Genomic DNA, 16940 nt, shown 5'->3' with positions numbered 1-16940 from the left:
CATTTATCTAAAATGAATTTCCCTACATTATTTTGGTGGTTGAACACGGCCAATATTCTTAAACCAAATATTTACATATAAATTCCTACACTGCTCTCATTAAGCATAGGCAATCAGGGCTTCAGAGTGTGTGTATTCACAAAGGTATACAAACTTATAGGCAGTCAGAAGTTTGAAACCATTTAGAAGAGTGAGATAGTCTCACTGGGCTTCCAGGAGAAAACACTCATAAACCACACTTCCCAATTGCTAGAAGAGCTTCACGGAGAAGACCTCTCATAAACCAATCTGTAAACCTATAAAAATGTAAACACAGTGATGAAATAGTTCTCGGATATCAACTGTAGCACTCTTCAAAACAAACTACACTAAATATCGGCACTATCGATTCTGTCAACGTCATGCAAGAATGAAGAGGAGATCGAGGAGATGTGTTCAGAGGCTTTTACAGCTAAAGACATGGCACGTGTCATGGGGTGGCAACTATTCAATTTGATTCTCTGTCAAAGCACAAGAATTTTCCTCTAGATTTTCAGTACTGCAACTGGTGGTGTGGTATGGTATGAAGGGAAATAGAACAACTGTTATGTTTAGCATTTTTCCTATGCTAACTTTGTGCTGTTTGGCAGAGTAAAGTTTACATATTTGGCTTGAACCGCCAGATGCATTTACACTTGACCGAGTTTTGTCTGGAATTTGTCTCAAATCACCTCTATTTACACTTGGTCTTTTCATGATTGGGCATGATTGAGTAGTATCCGATAAGCAAAAATGCATGAATTGACCAAATGTGAATACCCCCATAGAATTTAAAAAACTATTTAAAATTACTTTAGAACCATAACCTTAGCCCTAAAATATTTTTTTTTTGCATTTTTAGAATAGAATAAAAATATATATATGTATTTGGTTGAAGGACTTATTAAGGTTGTCAGATTTAGCTCGTTTTGGGGAAAATTTGGTCCACAAACTATAGTTTAATAAAAAAAAAAAAAAAATCTGTAGCCTTATTTTCTATTATTATTATTATTGCTTTTATATTTATTTGAACAATCTTATATTATTATAATCATCATCATCGATTCAAAACCCCTCAGCATAAATAGAGCCTTCATTCCTCTGTCAGCAACTTTGTCAAAGGAATTAAGAGTGTTTTGGACCATAAATAAATTATTAAATCTGAATGTCGATATTAAGCAGAAATCCTGCATAAACACAAAGCCCAGGATCTATTCCAAACATTAATGCTGAAGAATGCAGTCACAGCTTATTTCTGTCTAATATTAATGCACAATTCTCCAAAGACCTCCAACTGTCCCCTCACTGTTTCTCTCTGTCTGCTTTATCAGCACAAAATTTCTAACAAAAGATAATGACACAACAACAAAAACAAAATGTGCAATTAGCAGCTGCCCCATATTCATTTTGGTGTGTGTGTGTGTGTGTGTGTGTGTGTAGGTTTGGCTATACTTGTGAGTGCCACATTTTTTTAAATGTTCTTTCTAATATAGTGAAACTCACTAGTGAGGGCATTTTAGGTGTACCTCACTAGTAAAAAAAAAAGGCCCATAAATCAGCCGAATCATGTTTAGCTTTAAATCTATTATAACCCGCACACACAAACACAAGACGAGACAGTCACAATGTTGGAGAAAACTGCTTTATTCCAACAAAGCAGGCAACAGTACAAAAACAGGGCAAATCCAGTGAAGAATGGTCAGGGTGAGCATTAAATCGAAGCCGGGGAATCAAGATAGGGTAAAGGGGCAAATCCAGGAGAGAGTGGTCAACGAGAGCTTAGGGGGTCAAAGCCGGGGTAATCAGAATAAGAATAAGACAAGCAAGAGGAAAAGACAGGGTATCAAGGGGGGCTGGCAAGCTAAGGGGTAAACGAGAGGAGTACAAAACTAGACGAGACTAGCGGGGGGCGAAGATGCAGGGTAAACTAGAACAATAACCAACCACCGTGAGACGAAAGGGTAGTGATATATATATAGGGGCAAGTGCAGGTGTAAACCATGACAGGTGATGAGACGAGTGCAGGTGAAACTAATGTGCAGGAGTGCAGATGACGCGAGTGCAGGTGGTCATAATGTTCTGGGGGATTCGAAACGCGTGAGAAACTCGAGGAAGGGAGATTGCCTACTGAGCATGTGAGCCAGTAGGAGCAAAGTGAGCGTGAGGCCTCGAGCGAGCAAAAAGAGCGTGCGAGCTCGAGGGGGCGGAACGAGCGTGGGAGCTCGAGGGGGCGGAACGAGCGTGGAAGCTCGAGGGGGCGGAGCGAGGGAGCGGGGTTCGTGACATCTATGTATATGCACAGGTTTAGGGGATCGATTATATCTTTAGCCTGCAACAAAATCAATGGAAGTCTGAGATGTACTCATAGAAACAAACCTGTGTGTGCGTAGAATTTCTTTATTTTTATTTTATTTATTTTTTTGCAAGATTGGCACTTTGAATTTAATTAACCACCTTCACCGAAGTTAAAAAAAATATTTTTCACGTTCACTTCTCAAAATCGTTTTAATAATTGGTTGTATTGGGAACCCACATTAAAAATTACACTGTACAGTATGGTGCCCACAGTATGCATTAAAGGGGTCATGACATGAGAAACCAAATTTGCCTTGATCTTTTGGTATATAAGAGGTCTTTGTATCATTAAAACGTCCTGCAAGTTTAATATTTTAAGACGTCCTCCCCATTCTAAACGAATCATTTATTTAATCAAGCTCAAAATACAGCTCGTTCTGGATTCATGGTTAGAAGTGACGTGACGGTTAGAAGTGACGTACCAGCGTTTGCATATGACCGCCTCCAGCACAAGATAACTACGCTTTAAGCGCAAGACAACTACGCTCATTTCAGTATCGCCGTCGCCTCACAAGTGTTCAGTCGATGGACAGCGAGCTCTGACAGAGACTACTTGTGCACAGGAAAATTACGATGCCACACAGATGTGCTGTTCCTGGCTGTGGTCAAACAAAACCTCTGAATAAGCTGCCGAAAGATCCAGACGTCAGGGAAAAATGGATGCAGTTTATTTTTTGCGGACATCCCAGTCACGGCAGTGTTAACTTAAGCGTTTGTTCTGTACATTTTAAGGATGACTGTTTTGAGAACAAATCTCAATATGATGCTGGCTTTGCCAGAAAACTGTTGCTCAAAGATAAGTCCGTGCCGACTATTCTGGGAACAACGACGACGCAAACTGTAAGTAATCTATTTTAAACTTTAAACTACTTTTTAAAGCGCAATTTCATTCATTATGAATAATCACAGTGTTTTTACTTAGTTTACTTGCATATTGTTCTGGCTGGGTGCGTCAATAATTGATACATAGGCACTGACGTTAGCCAATCATAACAGTGGGCGTTAACAAAACGCCCCCAAAACAGACTGTTTGAATCAGAGGATGAGAAACAGGGTGGGAAAAGGTCATAAATCACTAGATTTTAAAAGTTTTTCTTAAAAAATATATTAATACTATAATTGCACCTAAGGGAACATAATAATACAATAAAAAAACCCATGTCATGACCCCTTTAATTATAAAGCAGCTTGTTATCAGTGTAATTAGATTTCAATATTATGTCATTCAATAAATAAATCTAATTTAAAAGGTCTTAATGATAATGTTAAAACCCCAATAATGACAAGCAAAACCACATGGAACTTTGCCTGCTGAAAGCTCAGTAGATTTCCACAGAATTCACACATTGGTGATTTTGCTAACTGACTGCAGTAAGATTCACCAAAACAAGAGGTTTCTCAATGTTAATACTTGCAAAACAATCAAATACTGGCCATTTTAATGGTGTGCGAAAAACTTTTAGAAAGGAAAAGTGTAGTCTCAAATAGCACGGTGCCTTGTTAACTAAACAATAAAAACTGATGCGTTAGTGAGTGCTTGTTAGCCTGGTCAAATTGAAGCACCTTGATTTACGAGCAAAGTATGAACACATAGATTAGAAGGGTGAATGTGTAAAAGACATGAGGGAAGATGGCAAGAGAAAAGAGGGTGTTCTCTTGCCTTCTTTAAAAACAGTTATTTCAAGAGGAAAATGCTACACGTGATGAAGTGTTTGGGCCTGCCAGCACAGGCCCCTCAGATGGCCAAATCCCCTTTCACAAGCTCACTCTTTAAAAAAAATAAAAAACTTATTCCCTCATCTACTTCTGTCTATCTGCAATAGATTGGCTATGATTCCTTTTTTGCTGCTGGCAAGTGCTAGGAAGGCAGCACAAGCAGATGGATGGCGAACCCAGATTGAAACACAGGAAAGTAAACAGGTGAGAAGAATGGTAAATGTGCTTAACTGGTTCAGAGTAATGAAGATTGTAGCTGATAGTTGCTGATGATCGATTCACATGAGTGAAGATAGTACGAAGATGAATAATACTGCTGTGGAAGAGCAGTGAGGTCTATGTGATCCTAATGGAGACTAGACACTGACTGTGTGGCTGTGGTATTTGAGCTGTCCTTGACTGCTAGTGAAATTGTGTGCAGGTGATTAGAAGCTTCAGGAGAGTGATGGGTGGAGGCATGACAGCAAGAGAGCTGTAAACGTAATTTACAAGCACACAGACATCAAGGCTATTTTCTTAAACTAAAACTGAAACTAAGTTATTGAGATGTTTTTTTGTAAACTGAAATCAAATTAATATTTCAAAAACTAAACTTAACTAAAAGCAGTATTAATAAACGAACTGAAGTAAAATAAAAATTCTCAAAAATAAATGACAGTTTTCGTAATCAACGAGCTCATCACATGCTGGGAAAATCTGACCTGTGTGTGCTTGAGATGTGTTCATCTTTAGAGCTGCAGATCCATACACTATTTGGCTCTTTAGGTGAATACCTGCAAAATTATACAAGACACGTATCATATCGTATGCAGTAAATGTAAACATATATAAACAAAGTGTTGGAGTGCCCACCATCGGTACAGTGAGCCTCAACAGTTTAACAAGATTTCATGTTTAGCATGAATTTGAGTTCATTTTAAATTTTCATACAATTAACTTTAACACTTTTGATTTTCTTCTTTTTGGTTCTTCACAACTTTGTTGAATCTCAAACCATTATGTTATTATTATTGTTAATCTATGCATAGTCTAAGTAAACGGTTCAAATATTTAACTGTTTCGTTTTGCTTTAAGTGTATTCTGTAAGTTTACCAAGCTTAAATTAAAATGTCTTGCTTTGGTCTACACTCTGGAAGTGTTCTGTTAACTCTCAAAACTATAATTACTAAAACTAAAACTGAAAATAAGATATATAACAATGAAATAAAAACTAAACTAAAATGAACAAAATCATTAATGATACTAACTAAAACAATGAAACTAACTAAACAAAAATAGATTTATAGCAAATTTGAACATTATAAAAAAATAAAAACTGATTTGAAAATGCTAAACTATAATAACTTTGACACACATACACACAACATCACATTCTCACTCCTCTACATTCTCCATTATCACTTAAATATACATAGCCTTAGAGAAGGCAGAGCTGTAATCTCTCTCTTTCTCTCTCCCTCTCTCAGACCACTCAGAACACGAGTTCAGCCCATAAAAAGAAGGCCTTGTGCTGCAGATGCTGGATTTAAACTGGACACATCTCTGAAATCTTCAATCAGACACAAACGAGAACAAAGACCCTGCAACTGGATGGTTTTTTTGCTTTACTGTCTGTTTCTATCGATCTTACATCTCACTTTTGGAGCATTTAAATATTTTAGTGTATGTATAAATATCACATATGGCACTTTCGCACTTTCTTCCATTAACGCAATCCATTTTTGATCAAAAAAATATGTGTGTTGAAATCTTTAAACACACAATCCATAAAACTCAACTGAAACTTTAGCTCTACCATTGATTTCAATGGAGCAAAAGCAGTGTTCATTGGACAAGACTCTCTAAACATGCCATTTTGTGTAACGCCTGGATGCCATGCTTCACTGGGAGTTTTTAAGAACATATTTAGTACTATTTTCAATTGAAATTTTCATTGGAATTTTATTGTTTATTGAACATATTTTTTATTTGTTTTATTTGAGATGTAAAGTTGTTAAATCATTGTTTTTGTTTTTGGTCATGTTAGGGTTTAAGGTGTTATGTCATTATTGTAACAAAGTTAGATATAATTTTACACAGAAAGAATGAAAGAAAATGTGATTTTATCATAAAATCAAGTTAATGTGTATATTGTTTATGCTTTGTGGCCTTTTTAAACAATATTTTAATGTTTATGGATTGGCTTTTTCTAAAGAAAAGGAGGGACAAGTTAAAATTTCTGGGTAATCAACATTATACCACAAATGTCCAGAATATTCCTTCAAGTTATATCATTACTATGTAATATTTTATATAAAAGGAAGTTTGTTGGAGCAACATTGCATTCACCTAAATAATAATAAAAATAAATAGGTAAGTACACATTTTGCCATTGATACACAATCTATGCTTCCCCAATCTTGAAAAAAAGCAGCCGCGACTGGTATGTGTGTGTGCATTTGGGCAAAAAAATAATGGATGGACTAGCTGTCAAATATATAGGGCAGTTGTTGAATACGCACATAACTGGAAAAGGTTTCCAGCTACAGTATATTGTGTTGAAAGGCCTTGAACTCAACTTGGTTGTATGTGTGTGCCCGAAATAGTGTCTTCTTGAATTTCTGTCACAAGACATCCGCTACCCATCTAGGAGGCATTAGCGGCAACCCTGGCTCTCTCTCCTTTCAGCAGATGTTAATGTGCTTTTATGCTAGCTCTGAGCGTAAGGGGAATTGGGTTAGGTGCTTGGTGAGTACTGCAGACATTTGAAGCAATGCTTGGATCTGCACTTAGCAGTTCACAGCTAGCTCTCTGTGGGACATTAGCTTAGCTCTTACACAAGCTACTGTACATAGTAGCTCACCTTTGCATGGCTGCCACATAGCGTATTGCTTCTTCACAAATTAGCTGCAATCATGGCTCTTTTAATGCAAAATGGAAATGCTTTTAATGTGCTCTGTGCCAAATTCAGGATAAGTCCTCTAGTGCTGCTAATCTCTTGCATTAAACAAGGTGCTTCCACAGTTTGCCTTAAATAAAACATTTTATTAAGCGGATGAGGCCAAGGAATATTCCCTCCCTCTTGTCCTCACTTTTTGGTGACACCGTACCAAACTGAAAGGTTTCAACCTTCATCTCTCGCTCTAAGTGCGAAAAAATAAAAGATTTCCTTAAGAAGTATATGGTGGCTTGTTTTAGTCACATCTGGCTGAGTCTGACTCTAATCCTGATCTGCACACTGGTTGAGAGAGCAGTGGATTATTGGAAGAATAATCCGCATTTAGATTTTGAGCGTCCCAGACTAAACATGAATTAGTCTGATATGACTAAAGCTAAGTGGCCCAGCTGTACATAGATTGGCAAGAAAACATTCTTAACGAGGGATAAACAACAATTTTTCAAGATCTCAGATTATGCAAAAGAAACAAATCATTTTTTTTGTCATTTTTCAGAGTTCAGCATGCTCTTAAGAAAATATTATCTTCAGAATGCAAAGACTACAGGTGTATTATTACTGCTTAGAAAGATAGAAAGATATTCAGACAGAATTCACATGAAACATTAAAGGTTGAAGGATTCAGTGATGACTGTATCATCATATATTCAGTCTTATTGAAGTACTCTTGACATTACATTTTTTTCAAATTACCCGTAATTTGCCACTCATGTTACAGTCTTGTCAACTCTGTCAAGTCTTTGTAAAAGACAAAATTTAAAGCTCATTTTAAAGTCTGAATATTGCAAGTATATAGCATTCGAGTGCGGCTGTGAAGGAGCCTATCAATAGAGGCTATTTTTTTATTTGTCTAATTCTTCCTTCACTGAACAAGTCAGTGTTTTGATTCTAAACACAAGACAAGTTATTTAAAAATGTAGCCAAGTGGAGGAATGTAATTTAATTTAACTCTAGTCATAAATTGGACGTGGCCCCGTTAATCCTTTCGTTTGTACCGTCACACATACTTGATGGTTAATAACTGGGTCCAGCAGAGTAGCGAAAAGGTGTGTTTCTGAAACAGCCAGTTACGTTACAAGCTACCAGATTCAAATTGGCTTTCGTGCTGACACAGGCTGCACTGGTCAAGCACCTGTAATTTATATTCACTGAGACATTTACTCAAGTGTAAGATTATATATGCAGAAGAATTCCAGCAACATGATTTGGATCTAGGAAAAAACCCATCCGTCCAGTTTGGAATGTTTCCACGTCATAAATCAAACGGCCCAGGCGTCCTCATTGGTCAGAAAGGCACCTCCGCAGCCTGACCTCCTGATCTTCCACACAGAGTTAAAGCAGACTTGTCTGTGTAAAGTTATAAGGACCATAAGATTTTCATGACTGTAAGACATTTCATCTTAATTTAGCCTTGCTAGATAATGCTGAAAATCACTTAAACTGTGGTAACGTTTGTACCTGACAAATTAATGATTATAGATTGATGGACATCTTTAAAATGTGTGTAGCGATGTGCAATCACATATAATTGATCAATATAATTTTAAATTTTGTAAGATTCAACTCATTCGACTAAGAAAGATAACTATAAGGCTTAACTTGATAAAATGCAATGATGTGTAAAACCAATATGATTTTGTAACCAGGGATTTTCATGTTTTGTTACCTACAAGAATAATATCCATGAAAAAATGTCATGTTTAGTATGTAAGCATTTGTTTGGAGAAAGCTGATGACAACAAATATCATGTCTCTTGTACCATTTGCAAGATATAAAGTACATGATTAAATATGCACTATTTTTGAGTGGGAAAATAGTGAGAATCTCTAACAAATGACCATAAATCGACTGTCGGAAAAGACAGCCCAGTTGACCATGTGACTCTTGAAAGTCACTTCTGATTGGTGCAGGACACCTTTGGGGATGCGGACAATTTCAGTTCAAATATTTCCAAACAGGAAGAACACGCTCTCTGTCTCTTCTCTTCTGCTTCCTCTTCTGCTCCGCAGACTGCTCAGACTTTGTGCTGACTCTTCCCCATGTGAGATCCACGGAAGTAGAAGGTTGACCGCACTAATTCATACAGAAAATAAACTTCGATCATACAGAGATCAAAACATCAACGGAACGAACTTTCGACCAAGCGCCAAGAACCAAGCAACACAAAGAAAGCAAGGAAACACCACAAAGGACTCGCCATAGACATAGTGATTTTTATACTGCACAAACTATATATTCTATCCCTACCCTTAAACCTAACCCTCAGAAACCTTTTGGCATTTTTACATTTTCCATAAGCAGTATGGATTACAGTGTCTCTAGGAGTATCCTTATAAACCACATTTATAGCATAATACCCTCGTAATTACTAGTGTGTAACCTAAAAAAAAATCCTTGTAAATCACAAAATACAACTCTCTCTCTCTCTCTCTCTCTCTCTCTCACTCACACACACACGTATGAGATGTCAAACAGTGCATTGGCAAACCGTACTGCTGACATTATTTGTTAATTTATTTTATGACTATATATATATAAACTAATTAAATAAAACAAATACATAACAGCAGACATAACCTGTTTTTTATAGTATGTACAGTATTTTTGTATTTTTTGAAATCACAAGAAATTATTAGTTTTTTATAAAAAAATACTTTTCTACACTCTGCCCCCTCTTCCGGCTGTGTGGAAATAACTCACTCTGTGGGCCACTGCAGGAGAATTTGCGACACCCACTTTCTGGCACTCTCTCGTGTTACACACATTTGTGCTGGTTAGAATGTGAGAACATGTATTGCGCAAGAGAGCTCACAGTTTTATTAATTGATAGAGAATTCTTGGGAAGCACGTGGATTGCATGTGTGGAGTTTGACCACGTTTTGTGCACATGTGAGGACTGACTTCTACCATATTTCGTTGTACCTTTTTTCATTTCCCTGTTCAAATGCACTTTGGATCGCATCATTTATATGTATAAATGTTTTCCGTCTGGAAGGACTAAATACTATATGAAAGAAATTACAATATAATGCTAAGTAATCTCTTCAGTAATCAGAAAACTTTTTGAATGTAACTGTATTCTAAACACCTATTATTTAAATTGTAACTGTACTGGAATACAGTTACTTATATTTTGTATTTATAATACATAATCCCATTACATGTATTTAGTTACTCCCCAACCCTGAGTGTATTATACAGACATTTGGCAACATATCATTTGGTTTCAACATTACAGACTGATTATATATTTCAAAATGTCACAATCTGATGATGATAGTCCAGTATAATAAAATACTGATGATTTACATGGTGCAGGTAGTAGTATGCATGATGTTCAGGGACAGATTCTAGAACTCAACAGAAAGCATGACGAGACCATGGCAGCTATCACCAGTTTGAGTAGAGAGCCAACCAGGTCTTAAATTTGTGTGCCAAGTGAATTTCACATCCAACCATTTAGTGGTGATTTCAGCAAAGATGGGAGAAATATTGGTGAATTTAGTGACATAATAGACAGGATACACATGCTAGAAATCAGACCACAGAGGACCAGTTAGATCTCATACTCTCTCTCTTAAACAGTGCAGCCTTAGAGGTGATCAGATTATGAATGGGGAAAGAAACAAAGCGACTATGTGACCTCTTTGTGTACCTGAGAAAAGCTTTTTGAGAAAAGTACAGTGTGTCTCAGTTATTGCAAAAATTATATAGCCATAAACAAATGGAAGGCAATGGTGTTCGTAATTACTCTCATTAGTTCTATCCTGACACAATCATCAAATTTAATATCTAATTTGATTTTGCAATCTGAGATTAATTCATTGAGGGGATTAGGGATACAGGCCTTAGAAGGGAGCTTCGTAAACTTGTGAGAGACAAGCCACAGTCAACACTAATTGAAGTGCAAGATGTCACAAAATTAGTCCGCAACAGAAGTGTTGTGTCTGAGACTGCAGGAGCTCAGTGCTCTGCTGTTGGCATACCTGAGAAAAACCTTGATATTCTTAACAAGGAAAAGCTATAGGATAGCTAATAGAAGCTGTTGAGAAACTCAATTTGCAATGCACTCAGTCAGAACCTGTGGCTCATTGTAAACCCAAAATGCAGCCAAGGTTTACAGATGATGGCCAGCCAATATGTTTCCGGTGCAATGATGTAGGACACATAGCTAAGATGTGTGTGAAGAAAAACAAACAGACTGTCACAGAGAATGCTAAATTGTCAATGCAGCAGGGAAACTTGCACCCTCGATTGCTGTGAGCCAGGCAGTGCGAGGGCAGCCCATATGCTCAGTCAGTATTGATACTTGTTGTGACTGACTACTCAAGCATGCTGTGGAAAAATGTCCTGTTGCTAATCTAAAGATTAGTGGAGTAATGGCCTCTTGTTACTTTAATACAGGAATCTAAATGAGTACTATTTCTTAGAGTTTTTTAAGAGAACACCTATCTGGGGTGGAAGATATGTTGCCCACAGTAGGTTGACTGAAGATTACAACTGCCAACAGTTGACTGTTGCCTTACCTAGATTATCTTGAGTTTGAAATCATGGGTATTACCCTACCAGAGTGTGGGTTTCTAGTTGTCAGAGTCTCACAAAACTGTTCTGCTGTACCAGCACTCATTGGCATGAACATCATTAGCAGATGAAGACAACTTGTTCATGCAGAGATTGATACTTCACTAGGTGGTGAGTCACAGCATGATTGGAGGAAGGCATTGCAGCAGATGCAGAGTACCAGCAGTCTAGAGAAGAGAAGTGTAGACTGAGTTGATGGAAAAGACATGATACATACCTGCCTCATCAATTATAATGGTAATGGTCAAGGGAGCAAAGATTATGTTAAATGATGGTTCATGGGACTTTCTGTTAGAACCAGCGAACGCACCCTTACCTGGCAGTCTGATTGTTGTTTCCTCTTTTGTGTATTTAGAAAAACTGTTCAAGTACAGGTTGTGAATCTCTTCCCAGAAGATATTTGGTTTCAGGCCAGAACCAGACTTGGTACTCTGTCTTGTGTTGAGAGTGTGAAGTCCAAGGAAACGTGTGAGGTGAGATTTCAGAGAATTTGATCTAATTTTAAAGTTATTGGAGGACAGCTCCAAATAATTTCTCAACAAGCTACTCCTGAACAGCAGACAGAGCTGAGTGATTTGTTAATGAAGTATACTAATGTTTTTGCTCTCGAGGATGAAGACTTCAGATTTACAGACAAAGTGCAACATAAGTTTAATTTGGTGGATGATGTACCGGTGACCCAGCCTTATAGGGGAATCCCAGCAACTCAGAATAGGGAAGTCAGAGAACATATCACCAAGCACATATCACAAAGGAGTGATCCAAGAAAGCACTAGTGCTTATGCTTCACCTAAAGTGATAGCTGACCTAACTGATGGCAGTGTAAGGCATTGTGTCAATTTCAGGCAGCTGAACTCAAAGACCAAGCAAGATGAGTTTCCTTGCCTAAGATGGATGAAAGTATTGATGCACTACAAGGAGCAAAGTTACTTTCTTCCATTGATTTAGCAAGTGGATATCATCAGGTTGCTATCCACGAGCGAGACAGGCATAAGACTGCATTTACGACTCCATTTGGGATCTTTGAATATTCTTGGTTACCGTTTGAACATCTTATGCAGTGTAGCATGGGGGGCGTGGTCATGTGTCTGTCTGTGGGAGAGGGAAAGTGGCACATCACCTCGGTTGTAATTACTCTAACACCTGTCTCTCATTAAAATGATGGGCGGAGGGAGACATGATAAGACACGCCAGAGCATCAGAGTGGGAGAGAGCCGAGCTTGAGCATGTGCAAATGTGTATATTGTGTATCATCCCTGTATCCTTCACCCTTTAATGTTGCATGTGAATTCTGTCGGAATAGCTTTCTGTCTTTGAAAGCAGTAATGAAGTCTTGTCACATGCAGGCTTCCATGAGTAATCAAATTTTTCAGATCATGCTAGTGTAATTGATGACATACTAGTGTACTCACCCACTTTTCCTGAGCACTTGCAGAGACTGGAAGTAGTTTTTAACAGACTAAAAGAAACATGTCTCAAAGTTAAGCCTGAAAAGTGTAATTTCTTGCAGAAAGAAGTAACTTTCTTATCAGATCTCAGCTCAAGTTATTGGTACTGATCCAGGTAAAGTTGAAGCGGTCAAGCAATGGAAAATTCTCATTACAGTTGAGGAATGATGCTCGTTTTTGTGTTTTGTTACTACAGGAAGTTAATTTAGGGTTTTTCTAGAATTAACAGCCTCCTTCATGATTTAGTGAACCTGTGCATCAAGCAGTTTGGTGCCACAAAGAGAAAGTTTAGTGCTTTGTGGTCATCCGAGTGCCAATCTGTGTTTGAGCTGCTGAAAGAGAAGTACACATCTGCTCCTTTGTTTGGGTCTGCAGATTTCAGTCTTCCTTTCACATTGGAGACTGATGTGAGCAGTGAATGCCTGGTGCTGTCTTATACCAACAGTGACCGGAGGCAGCCGTTCGAGAGAGAGAGAACTACTGCCCTGCCAGCTGCCCTGTATGTGTTTGTCTTTTTGTTTAAGTTAACCATTAAATATTATTTATACTGTTAAGCAGGTTCTCGCCTCCTTTCCCAAATGTTATCCTCTGTTACACTGGTGCCAAAATCCGGGAAGGAGTAGGGATGCGCCATAGTAGAGTCCTCTCCACAACCATCCACCGAAATCAGAGCAGCCATGGATATAAAAAAATGTGAGTTTGTCCTGCATTGGTGGAGGGTCTGTATTGGTTATGCGTATAAATTTGATTTGGCAGTGAATGCCCTTCCTGACACAACCCCCAGTGGCTGGGGGACTCTCACTCACACAAATACAGGCAATTGAGAGTCTCCAATTCCCTTCACCTGCATGTTTTTGGACTTGTGGGGGAAACCAGAGGTCCCAGAGGAAACCCACGCAAACACCAGGAGAACATGCAAACTCCACACAGAAAGGCCCTAGTTGAGCTGGGACTCAAACCCAGGACCTTCTTGCTGTAAGGCGACAGTGCTAACCACCAAGCCTATAATTTTTTTATATAATAGGTTAAGAAGGTGACTTTGTTCAAATGAACAAATCTGCTAAGTGAGTCCATCATTGACTTTTTATAGACAAAAGACACTCACTGGTTGCCACCTACTGGTGCAATGATGTAACCTACAGAAACTCTGAACAAATTGTTTTGGTAAATGGAACAGAAGTCTTCAGACTAACAACTCATCACTGTCACTTATGCTTAGGCAGGGTGTCTAACGAGAAAGAGAGAGAAAGCTATTCTAGACATAAGTGAAAAGGATGCTTCCAAATGAATAAACAGCCCTGAAGAAAAGAAGACAGGGAGAGAATGAGGGATTGTGATGGATGGTGCTATAAGCTGTGTGTGTGTGTGTGTGTGTGTGTTAGCACATTGTACTCACTCTTGAGAATGATTACACTTAAAGACACTAATGATGTTCTCTTTCTATGCTGCCAGACAATGCAATTAGCATCAAATCAATGTGTCTTATCCCCAAGAGTCATTATGCCCTTAAATTTTTTCTTGCCCCCTTTATTTCCCTTGCTTTCCCCAAATGTGTGTGTATGTTGTGACGATGTCATAATGAAATAAAGATATTAATTGCAATTAATTGTTCATCTGTCTGGCATTTATCAATCATCATTCAACTGTGATCATTATCCACAAAAATCAAAGATATGTCAATATTCTATGGAACTAGAGTCATCGTTCTATATGGCCTGAATCGATATGTGACGTTTTTATTCCAGCCCCTTTAACTGGTTGACTTGCATCACTCACAGCAAGATGGCGGCGGCTGTCAGGTGGTATTGAGTGTACCTCGCGGCGCTCCATGTTGAAGACTCCCGCGTCAATTTATTGTTTTATCCGTGTCAAGAGTGTTTACTGTCGCCATTTATAAAGGGATTCATGGAAACGAGAAGGCAAGAACAGGCTTTACAATATAAATAATAGTTTCATATAAAACTGAACCAAAAAGACAAACAGGTGTCGGACAGCTGTTCGTAAATCTCTCTCTCTCTGTAGCACTGCCATCTTCGGTCAGCCTTTATCCCTCTCGAGGGATAATTAGCCTGATTAGGGTCTGCGTGTATGGAATCATGAACCGGCCCCGCCCTCCGCCATGCCACATTCCTCCCCCGTTCTCTCAGGCCGGGTACTGGCATGACGTAACCCCTGGCAGTGGTTCTCCTGCTCCAGGCAGTTGGTCGGTAGACCCACCCCCGCTCACGGTCGGCGATCGTCATGACCCCGGCGTGTTTAGCTGCTAGTAGGGGTCTCCCCCGCCCCTGGCAGCGGCCCTGACCAATCCAGGCGGTCGGCCTGAGTGGATGGTAGTGACGAGGACTCTACTACGGCGCATCCCTCCTCCTTCCTGGGTTTTGGCACCAGTGTAAAGGGATTAATTGAAAGGAGGAGGTGAGAACCGGCTTGACAATATAAATAATAGTTTAATATAAACCAAAAATACAAACATACACACAGGTGTTGGACAGCTGCCCGTAAATCTCTCTGTCGCACTGCCATATTCGGTTGGCCTTTATCCCTCTTGAGGGCTAATTAGCCTGATGAGGGAATCATGACCTGGCCCCGCCCTCCGCCCTGCCACAGTGTTTTACTGTGATCGCGCATCCTGGATTATGCAAAGGAAAGTATCCTTGTCATTATGTGACTAGCTGACAGTCGTTGAGACACTGCAAGGAAAACAGTAATGCAAGTGTATAATTCCAAAAGTTGAACTGGATTGACAGATTGGGAGTCTCCAGCCCTGTATATACCATTAATTGCAATTTAATTATATACTTCATGATGACGTTTGTGTGTGTGTGTGTGTGTGTGTGTGTGTGTGTGTGTGTGAGAGAGAGAAAGAGTGTTTCTGCATTTGTATGATCTTAGAGAAGCCATCTGCATGCCTGAAAATGACTGCATTCGACAGTCTTTTCAAATGTACATGAAGTGTTTTGTGTATTTCTAAAAAAAAATGCTTGAAGAAAATCTACAATCGAGACAAAGCTTTGGCTTTAAAACCACAAGCAAGTTTTAATGGATAACACAGAGTTAGACAGTTTTTTTTTTTTTTCAGGAAAATCATTATAAACAAGAGCACATTGCAATCTTGCTGGCAGCAATGTGTTGTCCATGTAAAGGTGATAGGGAAAGCAAAGACAGTGCAGCCAAGAAAAAGAGAATGACAGAAATGGGGAGGCCCAAACTTGATTAGAGGACTGCTGCCACATTCTGCGGATAACTTCCGTACATATGACCAGATAACATCCCTCCAGCTCATGGTTGCCATGGCGACGTGCCTCAGCTCAGGGTATTTCCACATGAGACATACAGTGCAAATATATCATTTAACAGGTACTCACTTTGCCTGGAAAAAATATTACACTCGCCTTCACATGCACGGACATGCACAGACACATTACAAACATATAAACTCCAATTAGCACACTAAGGCTGTTTTCACGCTTGGTTTGATTGCTAAGTCTGAACCTGAGTTTGACTCTTTCCCCTTCTCCCAACACTCACTGGTCTCTTCTAATATAGTTACTTTGGGGTACAAACCACTATGTTTGCATCATCAACGAGATTACAGTACCATCGTGAGTACTAGCGGCAGTTGTTTATTACTAACTAGGTAGACTCAGAACAAGAAGATGCCAGCTTCATTCAAGATTTTGCCTCTTTAAATTGACCACCAAAACTTTTTATGAACATGCATTTGTGTGATGTGGTTGCATTGAAAAAGATGCAACTAATGCAGGACACTTTCCAAGCAATGTATTCATAGAACTCTATTACACTGTAATATGCAGCATTGGTTAATTTACTCAAAATGTATAATCCAATACAAATTACCAATTACTTTTTTAAAACTGCTAAATAA

Source organism: Xyrauchen texanus, chromosome 30 (assembly GCF_025860055.1).
Source record: "Xyrauchen texanus isolate HMW12.3.18 chromosome 30, RBS_HiC_50CHRs, whole genome shotgun sequence".
NCBI lineage: Eukaryota > Metazoa > Chordata > Actinopteri > Cypriniformes > Catostomidae > Xyrauchen > Xyrauchen texanus.
Note: the sequence above shows the minus strand (reverse complement) of the source record.